Source organism: Sciurus vulgaris (genome assembly GCF_902686455.1).
Source record: "Sciurus vulgaris genome assembly, chromosome: 8".
NCBI classification, from domain to species: domain Eukaryota; kingdom Metazoa; phylum Chordata; class Mammalia; order Rodentia; family Sciuridae; genus Sciurus; species Sciurus vulgaris.
The window spans coordinates 117,678,116-117,687,091 of NC_136468.1; positions in this window are offsets into that span (position 1 = coordinate 117,678,116).

Genomic DNA, 8,976 nt, shown 5'->3' on the forward strand with positions numbered 1-8,976 from the left:
ACAGAAAGACAACAGCAAATTAATCTTGAAGAGTAGTAGCAATCAACAGAAAACACCATTTCCTCAAGTCTGTCAGATAGGAAGATCACCCTGACTGCAGAGAGGAATAGGTGGAGAAGTAGTAGACGGATCATATTCCCTACTGTCTGCTTTCTGTTACTACAATGAATACATGAAATTATCAACTTATAAATAAAAAAAGCTTATTTAGACTCATAGTTGTAGTTTCGGTCTGTTATTAGTCCCATTGCTTAGGCCTGGGGCAGCATATCATGGCAAGAACACATGGCAGAACATATCTGCTCACCTCATGACAGGAAGTGAAAGAGGGAAAGAAGAGCCAGGCCCCCACTATCCCCTTCAATGGCATGCTCCCAGTGATCTATAGACCCCCTGGTGGAACCCACCTCTTAAAGGTTCCACCAACCTCCCAACAGTGATAATCCGAGGATCAAGTCTTTTTTCTTTCTTTTTGATGGTGCTGGGGATCAAACGCAGGACCTTTCACATGCTAGATATATGCTTTACTACTGAGCTATGCCCCAGCCCTAGGACCAATTCTTTTAACACATGGGCCTTTGGGGGGATATCCAAATTCAAACTATAACACACCCCCCTCTACTCAAGCTTACCAGGGGCATGGCCAGGTCTTGCTTCTCCAGGAGGAGGTATACTCTAAGAACTCTAAAGGAGGTTTGAGATGGATATTTTAAAATAAATATTGCGCTGGGGATATAGCTCAGTTGGAGGAGTGCTTGCCTAGCATGTGTGAGGAACTGGGTTCAATTCTCAGCACCACATATAAATAAATAAAATAAAAGTCCACTGACAACTTTAAAAATTTAAAAAAAAAGAAAAAGTATTAGGGAGCCAGTCATGGTGGCACACACCTGTAATCCCAGTGACTCAAGAGGCAGGAGGATCACAAGTTCAGCCAGCCTCTGCCACTTACAGAGGCCCTAAGCAACTAAGAGAAATCCTTGCTCAAAATAAAATCTAAAAAGGGCTGGGGATGTGGTTCAGTGGTTAAGTGCCCCTGGGTTCAATCACTATTACTAAAATAAAAAGTATTAGAACTGGGGATGTAACTCAATGATGCTTGCCTAGCATGTACAGGGCCTTTGGTTTGATCCCCAGCATCACAAAAGAAAAAAAAATATTTTTAATATATGTAAACATTTAAAATAAATCTTAAATACCAAATGGAGATAATTCTTATGAGACTTTGTTTTGCTTTGTTTTTAGTGATGCTAGGGTTCAAACCAGAGCCTTGTGCATACTAGGCAAGTGCTGTAGCACTGAGTTACATTTCCAGCCCCGTTTCATTTTTAAATCACTACATATTAACAAGTTGTTTAGGCTACTTCCACATTTTACAAACATTATTGTGTATTAAGCTGTTTAGCATCACTTTGTTGAATAGCTTCCTGCCAGTAGAATTACTACTTCAAAGGTTGTGGATATTTTTAAGAACTTGATAAATCCTAACAAATTATTTTCCAAAAAGTTCTACTATCAGCATAAGACTGAGCCTTAGAAGCAAGATATTCAGACTGTAAATCTTGGGATTTTCATTCTGTGCTAAATCTGTGAACCTCCATTTTCTTATCTGTGAAATGGAGATGACTATACCTATCATGGTCATGAGAATCAGAGTTGTGTGCTTAAAAAAAAAAGTAGTTGTTATTAAAATGAGATAAGACAAAGATGGTTATCTGAAAAGCTGACTGCAGGATTCCTCTTGGGAAATTGTCTTTGCTCAGAAAATGCCTTAATAGTATGTTCTGATATGAAAATAAAAGTGGACTCCTGTTCCTCCTTTTCTCTAATCCTGATAGTTCAGAGTTAGAGATAAGTACTCTGCAAAATAATGTGAGAGGAATTTTGATTCTTGGGAATGAGGTGGGGTAAGCCCAAGGATGGAGGAAATAAGGGGGCCAATAAAGTAAGGAAGGAGAAAGAGTAAGTGAGAATGACCAGCTACCCAAAGGGACACTGAGGAACAGTCTAGCCAGGGAGATATTCCCTATGACAGGAATGATGAAAGCGTGTTGGTGTGTCTGTACGGGCTATGACTTAAACCTCTCCATTTAACCTCATCAAATTTGGGTAAACATCTGCATACACATTTATTTCAGAGAAAATAAAGAAAAAGTCTCTGTGTTCCATGTCTCAGCTGGTGCCAGTAAAAAAAAGTGACCATCTATAAGTGAGAGAGGGAATTCCACTAAAGTGAGAAATTAGAAAAAAGGAATCCCTGAAGCTCCTTGGAGATATTGGAGATGCCTCCCACCCTTTATGGAATAAGCCAAAACCATTCTAATTTCAGCATTGAGGATAGTCCCATAAAGGGGAGGTCAGGAGGACAGATGCTCAGGCTACTGATATTAAACAATGGTTTGAGGAAAAGTGAAAGCCACAAGGATTGTGATTTCCATGAATGAGGCCTAATTTGGGTTCCCAGATGCCTCTTATTTATTTACTCAGTTAAAAGCATTTAAAAATATTTTCAGGCTGGGTATGGTGGTGCACACCTCTAATCCCAGCAGCTCAAGAGGGTGAGACAGGAAGATTGCAAGTTCAAGGCTAGCCTCAGCAATTTAGCAAGGCCCTAAGCAACTTAGCAAGGCCCTGTCTCAAAAAATAAAAATGGCTGGGGATGTGGCTTAGTGGTTAAATGCTCCTGGGTTCCCTGGTACCTCCCCCTACCCCTGCAAAAGTGTTCAGGACCTGGGGTGAGGTGAGACCTGAGAAGGGACCCCAAGCAGTGAATGTCTTCTCATCCTGGGTTCCACCTCTCCCCAGTGACCTAGGCTTGTCTTTCCTCCAGGACTCTGACCCTAGCTTTACACAGAAGTTCTGAGGGGCAGGACTGTGTTCTTATGAAATACAACCTTGAATAAGACAGGTAACATCATTTTATCTGTGTATCTATATTCATTCTTTTATCCAGTAGGTGCTAACTCAAAGTGGCCCACAACTTGCAGCATGGTCTATCCTGCCCAGCCCTTCACAGTCTTATGACTAGCTAATTTTTTCCAGAACCTCCTACAGTTTGACATGGCCCTTTCTCCCTTGATGGTATGGTTTGTCACTTTGGTTTTTTTTTTTTTTTTTTTTTTTCTTGTGGTGCTGGGGATTGAACTCAAGGTCTTGTGCTTGTAATGCAAGCACTCTACCCACTGAGCTATCTCCCCAGCCCTGGTTTGTCACTTTGAATGTCAGCTGGCATTTGAACTTCAAGGGCAAGTCTGTCTTCCTTCTGGGAGTTCCCCTTCACCTCCCACACCCATGCCTACATATCCAAGTCCTAAGTATGCTCCAGGGTCCTACTCTAATGCCACCAACCTCTCAGTCCTGGCTGGCATCTTACTTTTTTCCAAATCACCAGAACATTAATTTTCCCTCATCTCATATCACATCCTTTCTTGGATTATAGACATTTATTTTTTTAATATGTCTCATGTCCTATACTGTTTTGTATGCCAAAGCTCCTTGAAATTGGGCATTAAGTCTCAGCACATAGTAGCCTCCCAGGAAAGAATATCTGAACCAGCACAGTGGCACATACCTATAATCCCAGTGACTCCTGAAGGCTAAGGCAAGGGGATCACAAATTCAAAACCAGCCTCAGCAACCTAGTGTGACCCTTCCTCAAAAGAAAGAAATTTAAAAAGGGTTGGGAGGTAGCTCAATGATAAGGTGTTCCTGTGTTCAATCCCCAGTACTGGAGGAAAAACAAAAAATCTGTTGAATGAATTAGTGACTGCTAAGTGCCAGTCACTATTCTAGGTAATGAGAATAGAGAGACGAATTACGTTTGCATGAACCCCATTTGCAAAGAAACGTGGTATCCTGTGAGGAGACAGATCCATAAAAAGATGATGCTGGGGCTGGGGGTGTAGCTTCGTGATAGAGCACTTGACTTGCATGCACAAAGCCCTGGGTTCAATCCCCAACACCACATACGTACACACATACATACATACACAAACAAATAAATGGATGTTGCAAAAGTAGAAATATATGCAGAACAGCAAGGTGGCACACAGGAGTCAATTCTGGATTTGAGTCCTGGCTGTGTCCTTCATAGCTGTGTGATGCTGGCAGTTACTTGCCTTCTCTGGTTCTCAGAATAAATAGTACCTACTTCATAGGATTATTGATGTATATAATAATATATAATGTAATAAATGTCAGCTGCCTTGCGGGGTAGACAGGGAAAGCTCTGAATAAACAAGAGGCAATCTGATCTAAGCTTCTGAATGAGAGTTGCTCAAGTAGATGTAAGGACTTTAATGGGAGGACACTGCATGAGTAAGCAAATAGTTTATCATCATCCAAAGAAAAGCTTTAAAAATAAATAAATAAAAACAGTTGGGGTTTTAGCTCAGTGCTTGCCTTGCATGTGTGAGGTACTGGGTTCGATTCTCAGCACTGCATATAAATAAATAAATAAAATAAAAGTTCATCAACAACAAAAAAATATATTAGGAAAAAAAAAAACACTAAATACAGGCTCTACTGCTCATGGAGTTTGTGCTCCTGGACATAAGCACCAAACTATTCATCAGGCTCAAAGCACAGATTTTGATTCAAAAGGAGAGAATATCAGAAAAGAATGACCTTGGGCTGTGGTTAGCTCAGTGGTAGATTGCTTGCCTAGCATATGTGAGGCACTGGGTTTGATCCTCAGCACCACATTAAAAGTAAGTAGTATTTTATCCATCTACAAGTAAAAGAAAAGAGAGAGAGAGAGAGAGCGAGAGAGAGAGGGAGAGAATGACCTTAAAGGAGGGAGGGAGATGTCAATAATCATGCAGTCTCAAGACTCAAGACTGCCATAGGCTTTGAGCTCTGCCTGGTATAGACTGAGTATGGGCTAGGGTACCAGTTTTAGGAGGGCAGCAGTCTCTTCCCTCAAGGATAAACTTATTTTCCTGGTGTGACCATTCATAGTGATACAAAGAAGCTTTTCAGAGGGTTCTACCTCAGCACAACCCTGTCCTCAAAGAAAACTTGTTTTGTTAAGGTGGATTAGTCTCTTAGATAAATATTTGACCATTTCTTTCACAGTAGTTTTGTAACAGATGCAGATGCAGACATTAATCATTCTGCCCTCCCCCTCCCCTGTCACACCATTTAACAGGCACCCTCTACTCCTGGGGAAATGCAGGGGAGAGTAACGTGTGAGGACTAGAATTTGGAGGCCTTGCTGCCAAGTGCTAACAACAGCCAGGCATGATTATGTAAACTGAAGGGAATCTCACCAGCCTCCTTCCTTCAAGGGCCTGGAGGGATTTGCAAGACTCAGGTGATAGTTTTAGGAGTTTTAGGTACCTACAGGGTGCAAGCTAACCATTGTCATTCAAAGTAGGAGAGGGTGTAGCTGTGGAATTTCCTCCTGCAGAAGGAAGGAGCTATGAAATTCTGAACTTAACTTCCTAAAAATGGGGTAGCCCCCATTTTTCTCTGGTGCCTTAGAGAACAACCTTTTTGAGGAAAGCCAGAAAGCAGAGGGTAGGTAAGCACCCAGAAAGAACCAGAACTGGTAGTAAAGGCATTCAGTCAGTAGCTCATTTACTGAGTTCTCCTCCCATCCTTCATTCTTCCAGCTCCCTGCTTACCCTCTTCCTTCTGTCCTTCATTCTTATTTATCTGACATCAATGAAAACAAAATGAGCCAGTGTGGTGGTGCATGCCTGTAATTCTGGCTACTCAGGAGGCTGTGGCAGGTGAATCACAAGTTGGAGGCCAGTCTGGGCCACTTAGTGAGACGCTGTTTAAGAATTTTTTTTTGGCGGGGAGCTGGGGATTGAACCCAGGGCCTCGTACTTATAGGACAAGCACTCTACCGCCTGAGCTATCTCCCCAGCCCCTAAAAATATTTTTAAAATAAATAGGCATGGTGTTGCACACCTGTAATCCCAGCAACTCGGGAGGCTGAGACAGGGGTGTCACAAGTTCGAGGCTAGTCTCAGAAATTTCGTGAGGCCCTGAGCAACTTAGTGAGACCCTGTATCAAAATAAAAAATAAAAATGGCTGGGGGGTGCTAGGGTTGTGGCTCAGTGATAGAGTGCTTGCCTAGCATGTATGAGGCCCTAGGTTTGATTCTCAGTACCACATATAAATAAATGAATAAAATAAAGGTCTATCAACATCTAAAAGAAATTTTTTAAAAATGGGTGGGGATGTGACTCAGTGGAAAAGCACCTCTGGATTCAATCCTCAGTGTCAAAAATAAATAAATAAACAACAAAACAAATAAGGCCAAGGATGTAGTTTACCAAGTTCAATCCCTAATACTAGAGAAAAAAACCCAAACCAGAAAACAGAGTATAAAGTGAATTGGGCAGGCAGTTTAGTTCTGAGCACACGACCCTTTTTTGTGTGGGCTTTGGAGTTCCTTAGAATGCCCTTGGCTGGGGAACATGGCATTGCACTCTGCGTGCATCAATGGATCTATGGGCAGACCAAGAAATCACAAGCTCTAGGTGTCAGATCAGTTTAACTCACATGAACTGTGAGCCTGTGGGAGGCTGGAACCTGAATCTGATTGAAGCCCGAGATCCAAAACCAGGGGAGGGCCTAAAGAAGCAGAAGAGAAACCACGTTTGTGGATGGTTTGCAAACAGTGGCCTGTGGGCCAGATCCAACACTCCTACACTTGTACATTCTGAGCTAAGAATGATTTTTTACAGTTTTAATGTAAGGGTTGAAAAAAATTAAAATAATATTTTGTACTATATAAAAATTCTATAAAATTCAGTTTCTGGTGTCCACCAATGAAATTTTACCAGAACATAGCCATGCCCATTCATTTATGTATTGTCTGTGCCTGGCTGCTCTTGCACCACAACTGCAGAGTTCAGTACCTGTGTCAGAGACAAAAATGTTTACCTTCTAGCTCTTACAGCAAGTTTGCTGGGTTGGGGATGTAGCTCAGTGGTAGAACACTTGCCTGGCATGCATGAGGCCTTGGGTTTGATCCAAAGCACTACAAAGAAAAAACAATGAAAAAGTTTGCTGACTCTTGCTCTTGTTCACTCTTTCCATAAAAATGATATGGTTAGCTTAAAAAGAAAGTGTAGATAAAACAAAATGGATTTTATAAGTATTTCCTAAGGTGCTTTAACAAGTATCAGTTCATTTATCCTCACAGTGAGTGAGGAAGAACTGTTAATCTTCATTTTCTGTGTGAGGAAACAAAGGCACCTGCCAAAATGGTGGAGTTAGAAAGTGGTGGTGCCAGGGCCTGCACCAGGCTGGCTGTCTCCTGAGGCCACCATGAGCCAGGGTACAGTGATGATGACCTAAAGAAGTGGACACAGAGTACTGAAGAAGGTCAGTAGTTAATTTAAGGAGGACTGTGAAAAGTAAGACTTAGCCATTGGGCAGTGGTTAGGGTTGGGAATCTAAAGATATTTTCTGAGGATGAGGAGTTGTGCTTAGGAACTGCAGTTAGATAGGACAGTTAGGGATAAGCCATGGTAGTCCCCTGTGCAGGGTGGCAGGGAAGTCCTATACCTGGACTGCTGGGTTCAGATCCACACTGTGCTGCCTATATCTGTGTTTGGGGAAAACTGCTTAGTTATAAAAATAGTGCCTACGTTGGTGGGCAAATGTGAACACATGTAAAGTATTTAGAAGGGACCTGACACCCTTCACTTGACTACATGTGTCATTATTATGGTTATTGTTATTAGGAACACATTATTGTTATGAGGTTATCATAAAGGCCTGATACATAAAAAATAAAAATACAAGTGGAGACTTGTGCTTGAGAATAAGTGGGAAGCATGGGGTCAACACCTGGAAAATCTCGAGGAAGCAAGCTTGTGTGTAGTGGTTTTGGGGTTCCCCAAGGCTACTGAGAGAAAGAACAAAGAGGCCCAGAGTAAGGTCTTAGTTTACTCACCCTTGGGAGGCCTGGCTTTATACCCAGTTCCTGATACATATTATTAAGCTTCACTCATTTCTGTTATCCCCACTTCAGATAAAGAAGCCCAGGCTTTGGAATATTGCAAGAATTGTGAAAAGTACCTCAAAAAGTTTATCCTGAGATTGGCCACACACACACCCCACCCCACCCCCGCTAAGCCCCCAGATCCCATCTACTCTTGACTATCAGTGGTCAAATTTCTCTGCAGATAATGTTCACCAGCTTCCTTTATACCACTGGGTCTCCCTTACCTCTATAGGGACAGAGATGGTAGTCACTACCATGGAAGGAAAGTGCAGTGCCCCAGTCTTGGCCTATTCTTGGCCCAGGCACTTGAGCAGTGCTGGTTGTGATGTGGTAGTGCTGCCTGGGGAGAGTCTGCCTTCATTTCATTGTGACCTAGGAGTCCAAGTCACCCTAGAGGGTCAGTATATGAGAAGCACGCTTACACAGGGTTTTGGGGCCTCTTCCTCTGACCCTCAGTGGCTTTTTCTGCTGCATAATTCAGGCCCTCTTCCTTGGGACCTAGCTGAATAAGAGCTTCTTTTGTTTTGAGCATAGCACTAAGGACTTACGTGTGCATTAAGGAACTATCATTTGCATCTTGGGAATACAGTCTCTAGAGTCAAGACAGACCTGAGTTTGAATCCACTTACTGTGTGACCCAAAGGAAATGTTTCCATCTCTTAAGAGTCTATTTATCATCTGGAGAGCGTTAGTAATGGAACTAACCTCATAGGTTGTGCTCAGAGTTAGGTACAAAGACTGTTAGCTCATGAACATGGTCTCTTTTATTCTTCCCAGCCTGTTTTACTGATGAGAAAACAGACTCAAGAGATTTGCCTAGGGTTGACAGCAAACAGATGGAGCTGAGGAGCCAAAACTCACTGTTTTCTTCTTGCTCAGAAATTAAATGCTGTTTTCATTCAAGGGTTTCCCTTTTCCTTGAGACTTTCTAAGATGTCTAGGGTGCCTTAAGTCTGCTTCTCCTTTACTCCTGATTCTTGTTTGCTTCCATTAATTTTCTATCATG